Source organism: Camellia sinensis, chromosome 7 (genome assembly GCF_055761805.1).
Source record: "Camellia sinensis isolate YWXY chromosome 7, ASM5576180v1, whole genome shotgun sequence".
Classification (NCBI taxonomy): domain Eukaryota; kingdom Viridiplantae; phylum Streptophyta; class Magnoliopsida; order Ericales; family Theaceae; genus Camellia; species Camellia sinensis.
In genome coordinates this window covers 23,272,032-23,283,302 of record NC_138967.1, presented here as the reverse complement: position 1 = coordinate 23,283,302, position 11,271 = coordinate 23,272,032, and positions in this window count along the sequence as shown.

Genomic DNA, 11,271 nt, shown 5'->3' with positions numbered 1-11,271 from the left:
AGAAGATATTCAAATTAGTAATGATGGGGTGGAAGATATTCAAATTAGTAATGATGGAGTGGAAGATATTCAAATGAATACAACGACTATAAACGGCTATAAGTTTCATTATATATACCAAAGCCTCTAATGTAAACAAGTTACAAAAAATCAGAAAATATTCTTTGATCTATAATCACTCACATCTATCCTCTGAAAAATTTTCTGAGAAGTGTTCTTCAATTTTTGTTTACATCCTCTTTCAGAAATTATACACTGAGACGTACAACTTTAAACCCATCTTTCTTGTGTGAGGTTTATAGAAAAACCAAAGTTTCATTTTTATATCTATCTTTGAGAAATAATTCTTGTGGCTTTCTGTGAAAGCAAAAATATATTCTTTTCAACCTTGTAAGAGTGTAGTACACTCAGTGTTCTTAACTTAGAAAGTCTGTGTAAAATTCGTGGAGGATTGCTCTATCTGTGAAAAGGTTGCTAGCACCCTGTGAACCTAGAGAATAGTGAAAAATCTCAAGTGAAACTTAAGGAGTAGACATAGGCCGAGTTGAAGCCGAACCACTATAAAGTTGTTTGCCTCTCTCTCCCTTATCTCTTTATTTATTTAAATTGCCATAACTATATTTCATATTTTTACTGTGCTAAAATCATTAATTGACATAGTTGTTAGAACACTTGTTTTAATTATTTCTATTTTATTAATTATATTTATCTATTGTGCTAGTCATAATTTTTATTATTTTTATTTGTAAAAACCTAATTCACCCCCCTCTTAGGTTGTCTTTTGGGTAACAATTGGTATTGGAGCTTAGACTCTTGTTTTAGATTTAACCATCTGTGAGTTTCGATCCATGGCAACCTTAGCTGAGGGACAAGCCACAAATAGACCACCATTGTTTGACGGAAACAATTATAGTCATTGGAAGGATAAGATAACCTTATACCTACAAGCCACTGATTATGCGATGTGGATTATTGTCGCCAAAGGTCCAAAAATTCCTACCAAATTAGTTGACAATATTAGTGTTCCTAAAATTGATGATGAATGTGATGAGAGTGATCATAAATTATTGCAAGTCAATTCTAAAGCCAAACTCACCCTTATTTGTGGATTAGATTCTAAGGAGTATAATAGAATTTCAAGTTGTGATTCAGCAAAAGAAATTTGGGACAAACTTGAGGTAACGTATGAAGGTACAAACAAAGTGAAGGAATCTCGTATTGATATACTTGTTCATAGTTATGAATTGTTTAAAATGAACTCTGATTAATCTAGTTCAAGTATGTTTACTAGATGTACTAAAATTATAAACTCTTTGAAATAGGTTGGCAAAACTTATACTAATAGTGAGTTGGTGAGAAAAATTCTTAGGTATTTACCAAAGAATTGGGAAGCAAAGGTCACGTCCATTATAGAAGCCAAAAATCTCTCCACACTTGGATTGGATGAGCTTATAGGTTCCCTTATGACTCATGAGATCACCATGAAAGGACATGAGGATGTTGAAAACAAAAAGAAAAGTGGAATTTCATTCAAAGCCTCATCAAATGAAAAAGAACATGAAAATTCCAGTGAGGATGAAAGCTATGCCATGTTTAGTAGAAATCTCAAAAAGTACTTCAAGAAAAACAATTATAGAGGAAGAAGACCTTTCAATAAGGAGTACAACAAAGATAACAAGAAGGAGCTTATTATTTGCTATAAGTGCAAAAATCCTAGACATATGAAGATGGATTGTCCAAAATTGAAGAATCATGGAAAAGACTACAAAAGAAACAAAAAGGCCATGGAAGTAGCTTGGGGAGAAAGTGAAGATGAAAGCTCAAGTGATAAAATTGAAAATGTAGTAGCCAACTTATGTCTCATGGCTCTTGAAGATGAATACTTTACTCAAGATGAGGTAACTACTCTTTATGAAGAACTTGAAAGTGCATTCCATGAACTACAAAATGAATTTAGAAAAGTTTGTACCAAAAATAATTTGTTGAAGATATCTGTTGAATCTTTATCTATTAATGTAGAAGAATTAAAGAAAGAAAAAATTGTTTTGAAAAATGATTTTGATACTATCTCTAATGAGAAAACTACTTTAAAAAATAATGTTGATGATTAAACAAAAACACTTGAAAATTTTGTAAAAGGTAGAGATAATCTCAACATACTTCTTGGAAATCGAAGATATGTTTTTGATGAAGCGGGTATTGGATATGACCCTATTAAGAAACAAAAAAATCTTAATACAATTTTTGAAAAGGCACCTCTCATGATGCACCCTCATATTACCTGTCATTATTGTAGAAAGAAAGACCATTATATATCTTATTGTCCATTCAAAAAGAATATAAACATGAGAATTAAAAAGATTTGGATTATTAAGGGATCTAACAAAACTAACCAAGAAGGACCCAAGAAACTATGGGTACCAAAAACCAACACTTGATTGTCATCTTGTAGGTTTGCTTTAAGTCCAAAGCTAAAAAAGGGAAGTGGTACCTTGATAGTGGATGTTCCAGACACATGACCGGAGATAAATCATTCTTTACTAAACTATCATCGAAAGATGGAGGATTTGTTACTTTTAGAGACAACAAGAAAAGAAAAATCATTAGTATTGGTAGCATCGGTATTTCTCTTAACCCTTCTATTGAAAATGTTTTACTTGTTGATGGACTTAAGCATAACCTACTTAGTATAAGTCAATTATGTGATAAAGATAATCAAATTATTTTTGATAAATCACATTGCACAATTGAAAGCACAAATGATCATAAAGCTTTATTCGTTGGTAATCGCCATAATAATGTTTATGTTTTTTATCTTAATGATCTCTATGCTAGTGATGTTAAATGTTTATATGTTAATAATGAAAATAGTTGGTTATGGCATAGAAGACTTGGTCATGCTCATATAAATTTAATTGCTAAACTTTTGAGAAATGATTTGGTCATTGGACTTCCAAAAATTAAATTTGAAAATGATCATCTTTGTAGTGCTTGTCAACAAGGAAAACAAACTAAAACATTATTTAAATCAAAATCTCATATTTCCACAACTAGACCTTTACAACTATTGCATATAGATTTATTTGGTCCCTCAAGGACATCTAGTCTAAGTGGTAAACATTATTGTCTAGTTATTGTTGATGATTATTCAAGATTTACATGGGTTATGTTTTTAGCACACAAAGATGAAACATTTTCTTCTTTCACAAAACTCTGTCATAGAATTCAAAATGAAAAAGGCTTTCTTATTACTAATATTCGAACCGACCATGGTAGAGAACTTGAAAATGAGAAATTTGAATTGTTTTGTGATGAGCATGGTATTGGACATAATTTTTCAGCACCTAGAACCCCTCAACAAAATGGTGTAGTAGAAAGGGAGAATAGAACTTTAGAAGAGATGAGTAAAACAATGCTTTGCGAAAATAATCTTCCTAAATATTTTTGGGCCGAAGCCGTTCACACCGCATGTTGTATTTTAAATCGTGCATTAATTAGACATATTCTAAAAAAAACTCCTTATGAACTTTGGCATGATAGAAAGCCTAACATTAGTCACTTGCATGTTTTTGGTTGCAAATGTTTTGTGCATAATAATGGTAAAGATAACTTAGGTAAATTTGATTCAAAATCTGATGAAGCAATTTTTCTTCGCTATTCCTTAACTAGCAAAGTTTATCATGTTTTTAATAAAAGAACTCTTGTTGTGGAAGAATCTATACATGTGGCATTTGATGAAACTAATGTCTCTGCTCAAAAGCAAATTATTAGTGATAATATAGATTTGGAACCAAATGTAGAAGATTCAAGTATCTACAAAGAAGAGAACCAACCATGTAAGTCGAACAAAGAGATTGAACAACCTATTCTCTCACCTTAAGAAGAAGGAGGAAACAATGATGATTTGCGAAGAGAATGGAAGTTTGTTCATAATCACCCTAAGGATTTAATCCTAGGTGACCCTACAAAAGGTATTGAAACTCGCTCTTTACTTAGAAATATTTGTAGTAACTTCGCTTTTCTCTCACAGATTGAGCCTAAAAACTTTCAAGAAACCGAATTCGATGAACATTGGATGATAGCTATGTATGAAGAGCTTAACCAATTTGAGAGAAACAAAGTGTGGGAACTTGTGCCAAAACCTAAAGATCATACCATCATCGGTACCAAATGAATCTTTCGAAACAAGCTTGATGAATCTGGCACAATTATAAGAATCAAGGCTAAACTTGTTGCACAAGGATACAATCAGCAAGAATGTATTGATTTCGATGAAACCTTTGCCCCGGTTGCTAGATTAGAAGCCATTCGCATGTTACTTGCATTTGCATGTTTTAGAGATTTCAAACTTTATCAAATGGATGTAAAAAGTGCATTTCTTAATGGTTTTATAAATGAGGAAGTTTATGTTAAACAACTCCCAGGTTTTGAAGATCATGCTTTTCCAAATCATGTTTTTAAACTATCAAAAGCTTTATATGATTTGAAACAAGCACCTCGTGTATGGTATGAACGATTAAATAAATTTTTTATTGAAAATAATTTTTCTAGAGGAACGATTGACACAATACTTTTTGTTAAAACTAAAAATGATGATTTACTTATTGTGCAAATATATGTGGATAACATTATATTTGGTGCTACTAATGAAACCTGTGTAAGGAATTTGCTAAGTGTATGCAAGGTGAGTTTGAGATGAGCATGATGTGGGAGCTAAATTATTTCCTTGAGCTTCAAATCAAACAATGTAAGGAAGGAATTTTTATCAACCAAGCTAAGTACACAAAAGAACTACTCAAAAATTTTGGTATGTATGACTCAAAAATAGTTGGAACACCTATGAGTACATCCATTAAGCTAGACAATGACGAAAAAGGTAAGTCCATTGATCAAACAAAATATCGAGGTATGATCGGCTCACTTCTTTATTTAACTGCAAGTAGACCCGATATTATGTTTAGTGTTTGCATGTGTGCTAGATATCAATCAAATCCTAAGGAATCAAATCTCAGTGTTGTTAAAAGAATTTTTAGATATCCTGTTGGCACTCAAAATTTGGGACTATTTTATCCTAGCGGTTTTACATTTGATTTAATTAGTTACTCGGATGCCGACTTCGCCGGATGCAAACTTGATAGAAAAAGCACCAGTGGCACTTGTCACTTTCTTGGTAACTCATTAGTATCTTGGTTTAGCCAAAAAAAAAATTATGTTGCTTTATCAATGGCTGAGTTGAATATATAGCTTCTGGAAGTTGTTGTACCCAAATACTTTGGATGAAACAACAATTGGAGGACTTTGATTTGCATTTTGATCATATCCCTATTAAATGTGATAATACTAGTGCCATCAATTTAAGCAAAGATCCGGTTCAACACTCATAAACAAAACATATTGAAATCTGACATCATTTTTTAAGAGATTATGTTCAAAAATGGAATATTGTACTTGAATTTGTAAACACCGACAAGCAATTGACGGATATTTTTATAAAAGCCCTAAGCGAGGATCGCTTCAATTTTATTCGTGGCGAGCTTGGAATGTTGATTTCTACTTAAAAAGTTTTGTTATAACTGTGAAACTTAAATTTTTGTTAAATGATATATGTGTATTGCTATATTGATATGAAAGCATTTATATCAGTTGCCTGCTCTCAAGTCCTTTATACATTTATTATCATTAATAGTTTGCTATTCTTAACTGTGTAATTTTTTTGGGATTCTGCATCTTGAGGTAAAATTAACTTTGCATATATTGATTTTCTTTAAAACTCTCATGGTATTTTTTTTGCAGTACCCTTCCAATAACACCGACGTCCCAATAAGTATAATTTCTGCTGGTATTATTTTATTTTAATTTATTTTTTATTGCTATTAGGCTTAATATCTTTTATTTTTTGTTGTTTTACTAATAGGCTTCATTTCCTTATTATTTTTTTCTTTTCTTTTCATTATTTTTTTGTTGTTGTTTTGTCTTGAGGCTTAATTTTGATTTATTTTTTTTCTACACTTTACTTTCATCTTCAAGTGATTACATTAAACATAAAAAAAACACAAATCAAAATATACATATTTACATATAAAAAAAACGACAAAAAAACAAAAAAAAAAAATTCCCTTCATTTTTTCGGCCATTGGCTGACCTCATTTACTTGCCTTTTCCACCGCCCTCTTCTTCTTTTTATCACCTTGGGAGGCCCTGCTCCCGTGCTTTCGTCAACAGTGACGACTCCTTGCTGACTATCAAAGGCTAAGAACGACGTTGCTCCAAATCGGGCCATGGAGGTGGTCTTCCGTTTAAGCTCATTATTTTCGGCCTTCAGTGCGCAAATCTCTGCTTATGCATCCTTGTATATGCACTGGAGCAACGAGAGTTGGGCATTGACCTGGTGGAGCTCACTCATCCTGTTCTGCAATGAGTGAGCCAATTTTGTAACTGTAGTCACCATCTCCATACTAGACGTCAGTGTGAAATGATTGACTCAATATCTGATTGAGCAGCCATTATTTGCTCAATCGACATCATAGGAAGGTTGGGAAGAGTAGGAGCCGGGGCATTTATCCCAGCAGCGCTTACGGGATCATTCAGGTCCGAAAAGAGAGTAAGGGGACGGGACGAAGCCATGAAGTAGAAGAGAGAGATGTAATCAACAGGAGGGTTGTTTTTGGCAGTTTTTCTACTCTGCCCAGTCTCTCTGTTTTATCTCTCTTGTTAGGTTTTATTCTTGGCAACCTCGTTTGACAAAACTCCTTTTAGTTGTATTTCTTTTCGCACTTTTATTTTAGCGAGGCTATGAGTGTTTAGATGCGAATCCAACCCGAATTGTGCCTTTCAGAGAAGTTTGTGATGCTAATGCTTTCAAGATTGCCACTTCGCTGATTATGACGGGGATCGAGCTGCCGGTCAACTCGCGGGGGTCGAGGGGGCAACGCCCCTTGGCGGGACCGGGGCAGCGCCACGGCGGGGTCGAGGGGCAGCGCCCCCGAAGCAAAATGCAAAAATGCATTCCAAGTTGCCTGTCCGCTCGAGCGGACATTACCCCGCTCGAGCGGAGAATCCCTGGTTCCAGAAGTTTTGGTCGCTTGTAAAAGTACTGAGCTGTGTGATTTCGCGCTCGAGCGGGCTTTCTGGAGCTCGAGCGGACCTCTGTTACATCACGCGCATATTTTGCTAAAGCTGCTCGAGCGGGCTGTTGGGCGCTCTAGCGGAGATCGCGGGACAGATTCTATAAATTCGCATGTTGGGTCAGATTTTAGGATTACTACTCCAGATCTTCTTTTTGGGTTCTAGGGTTTATATCTGGGGATACTTTGTGAGTTTTCTTTGATGTTTTTATTGAGTATTCAACTCATGGTTTAAAGAGAGTACATCAAAGGTTGTGTTTTGTTCTACAAAAGAGAGAGTTGTTCTTCGGTGGATTCTGAAGAATTCGAGCCTGAAGCTTTGGTGGATTCCGGGGTGGCTCATCGTAATCCGAGGTGAAGACGGGTTGGAAGAGGCACATAGAGGTTGGTTCAATTAGGCGTGGATTCGCTAGGTAATTGAGAGTATACCTGTGTAATTCCTTTAAATCTTCTTAGTGGATTGTTTTGTGGCTATTGCCCGTGGTTTTTTTATCACAGTTGGAGGTGTCCAATTGTGGTTTTTTCCATGTAAAATCGTTGAGTCTCTTTGTCTTGATTGTTTGATTGGGATTGTTATATTCTTCTTAAAATTGATACATAATCACAAATCAACATCTAGGGGATTTCTAGATTTTTCAATTGGTATCAGAGCAGGTTGTTCTATTTTTTTTAAAAAAAATTCTTTTAGAACGAGATCTTGTTTGATTTGTGATAATGGATTCAATTCGTGAGGGAAATTCTATGGTTCGACCACCCCTACTTGACGGATCCAATTATTCTTTTTGGAAAGCTCAGATGAGATCGTTTTTAAAATCTATTGATGAAAAAGTTTGGCAATCTGTCATGAATGGGTGGACCGAACCAACAATTACCATTGATAGAGTTACAATCCCCAAACCAATTAATAAGTGGGACACAATTGATTACCAAAATAGTAGCTGGAATAGTAAAGCCATCAATTCTCTCTTTTGCGCTGTCAAACCTGAAGAATTTAGTCGTATTTATAATTGTGAAGTTGCAAAAGAGGCTTGGGATATCTTACAAACTATTCATGAGGGCACTCCTTCTGTTAAACGCTCAAAACTTCAAAGGCTCAAGTCTAGTTTCGAAAACCTTTCAATGAAAGATAGTGAGACCTTTGATGAATTTTATGCGAAGTTGAGTGACATTGTAAATTCCAGCTTCAATTTAGGTGAAAAAATTTCAGAATCCAAAGTTGTGGGAAAAATTTTGAGATCCTTGCCCGATCGGTTCCAACCAAAAGTTACGGTTATTGAGGAGGCTCAAGATATTGACAACCTCAAGTTGGATCAGTTGGTTGGAAATCTCCAAACTTATGAAGCACATAGGAATTTCAAAACGAAACAAAAAGATATTGCTTTTAGTAGTGCTCACAAAGTTAGAGAGGATTCTGATGAGAATTATGAGATAGATTTCAAGATTACGGCTGCTTTTGTTAAACAATTTAAAAAATCTTTTTTGAAAAAGAATCCTAATCTTTTGGAATCTACTCATTCTCATAAATCTAAAGGCAAAGATAAACTCAAAATTAATTCCATAGCTAAGAAGGAGAAAAGAAAGATACAAGGGAACTCTGAAAGACTCCAATGCTATGAATGCCAAGGATTTGGCCACTTTGCTTCAGAATGCCCTACTCGTTTGAGGAAGAAGAAAGCCCTCGCCATCACTTGGGATGATGAATCTGAATCTGATAATGATGAAAGTAACAATGAAGATCAAGGCGAAGAGGGACATAAACAATTCCTTGCTTTCATGGCGGCTTCCGAAGCTGAAGGACAAACAGATTCTCCGAAGATGTCAGTTGAGAATATCACTGAAGATAAATCCTCGAAGAGTGATCATGAAGAGCTTGAGCAAGCTTATGAAAAGTTGTATAAGGAATCTCTTAACTTATTCAAATTGAATGACAAACTCACAAAGAAACTCAAAGCATGTGAAAGTGAGAATGTCAAACTTAAGGAGGAGATTTCCAAGGCCAGGATTAATGCCATCAAGGTAGCTGATGATCGACAAGTTCTTTGTGCAAAACTGTTGACTTGTGAGACAGAGAGGAATGAGCTACTGCAAACCCATGCCATGTATGAAGAAAAGATTGAATCTCTCGAAATGTCACAAGTTGTTTTGGAAGAACTAATGATCAAGAAAGAGGAAGAGCTCAAGTGTGCTATGGCTACCATTGGTCTTTGGAACAAAGGATCAAAGACTTTGGAGGATATCATTGGGTCTCAACAAATGAGTTGTGACAAGAGTGGCATTGGCTTTGGTGGTAAGAAAGAGCAAAAACAGAGTGCTTCAACATCTCATGATACAAGAATTCAAGGAAAGGGAGAACAAAAAATTCAACAAAATGATGGACTTCTCAAACTTCCTAGAGTTGGTAAGGTAAAAGAAAAGAAGGTACACCCTGTTTTTATTTGTCATCATTGTGGTATGCATGGTCATATTCGCCCTTATTGTTATAAGTTGCATGGGAGAGTGTATTTGCCTAGACCTAGGAATAGGAAGTTGGAAACCATGTCGAGACGGGTTCCTATTGCAGGGGAAAGGAGCCACAACATCAAGACACCACCCAAGAACAGCAATTCTCACAACTTTGTTCGTACTAAAACAGTTTGGGTGCGAAAACTTGACTTGTGTTAATTTTTTTTATTTGTTTTAGTTTTTGGGTTTATGTGTGTTGTTTTTAATTAAAAAAAAATGTGTGCTTGTTCATTTTTTTTGTCTTGCTTTATTTTTGAAAAAAAAAAAAAAATCCCAAAAAGATTTTCTTAGTATGGTGTTGCAAGCTTGAAATTTTTGAGTGGTCCTTGGTGCATATTGGATTTGATGAGAATATCCATTACTTGTTAATATATGTGTGCTTTCTGTGGTCATTACTTGTTTTGGAGTGTGTGTTTTTTTGATTAGTATGTCTCATTCTGTACACACTCTTGGATTAGCAAATTTTGGAGTCTTCTGCCTTAGTGATTTTTTTTATGGACTTCTGACATTGGTCTTTTGCGTTTCTAGAGGAATTGACCTATAGTAGCATATCTTGGGTGATGTTGAGTCTCTTAACCACTTACCATCCTTTTGCATCTCTATGGCTTTCCCCTTAATTCTTTGCAGTCTAGCCATGAGGAAAAGGCTACCTCAGAGTCACCAACCAGGCCATCCTTATTATTTCCATGCTTCTCTGGTTCAGTTTCCATACTCTTGAGCGTGTCAGCCACCAATGATTGTACAAAAGAAAGAGAAAAAGAAAAAGAAAGAGAAGAAGACAAAATATGCAAAAGAAAGAAAAAATGTGCAAAAGAAAAAAAAATTCATTGATTGAGGGGGAGCCTCCGCCTTTACTCACCAAATACCCCTTGATTCCTAGTGGTTTGACTTTCCTTTGTCGTGCTTAAGATTCTCTTGTCGGAGGTCCAGCTTTCATATCACTACTAGGATTGAATCTAGTGTTTGTCGAACTCCAAGAGTCACACACACACTTTTTATCATGGGATCTATGCTTTTCACATAATGCATCACTTTCTTTCATGAGAAATTTTCTACAGACTATGCACATTGTGTTTACTAGTAATTGTGCTTCTTGGATAATCTTGTGTGTTTTAAGGTACAAATCTGAAATTCCTTGCTTGCTCCACCATATTATTTTTGTCGTTTTCTTCTTGTTCACTGTTTTCAGTGTTTGTGGTTGCTTTTAGTGAGAGAGAGTTTGGTTCATCTTTGATATGTTTGGTAAGGGAGATTGGCTATATGTTTTGCATGTTGCTATGCACTATTTGCCCTTCTTGTATGTTCCTAGTATTTACATCGTCATATCATTGTTTGTGTGGTTTATGATCTTGCTTTTGTTGTTTGAGAGTTGTTGTTCATGAGTCTTAGTTTTCATCTATTCATGTTTTCCATCTCATGTTTCAAGAAAATTGTGTCATATGTCTATTGTTTTTTTTATATACTCTTGTGGGACTAATGTTTGTTTTGGAGATTGTGGCACTAATAACTGTTTTTGCAGATCATGACCTTGAGAAAGAAGTTGGCTTTTGTTGGCTGTAATGGGTTGGGGTGTTTAGGATTTGATTTGTTAGGTGTGTTTTGTCACGGCATTGCCAAAGGGGGAGATTGTTAGGTTTTATTCTTG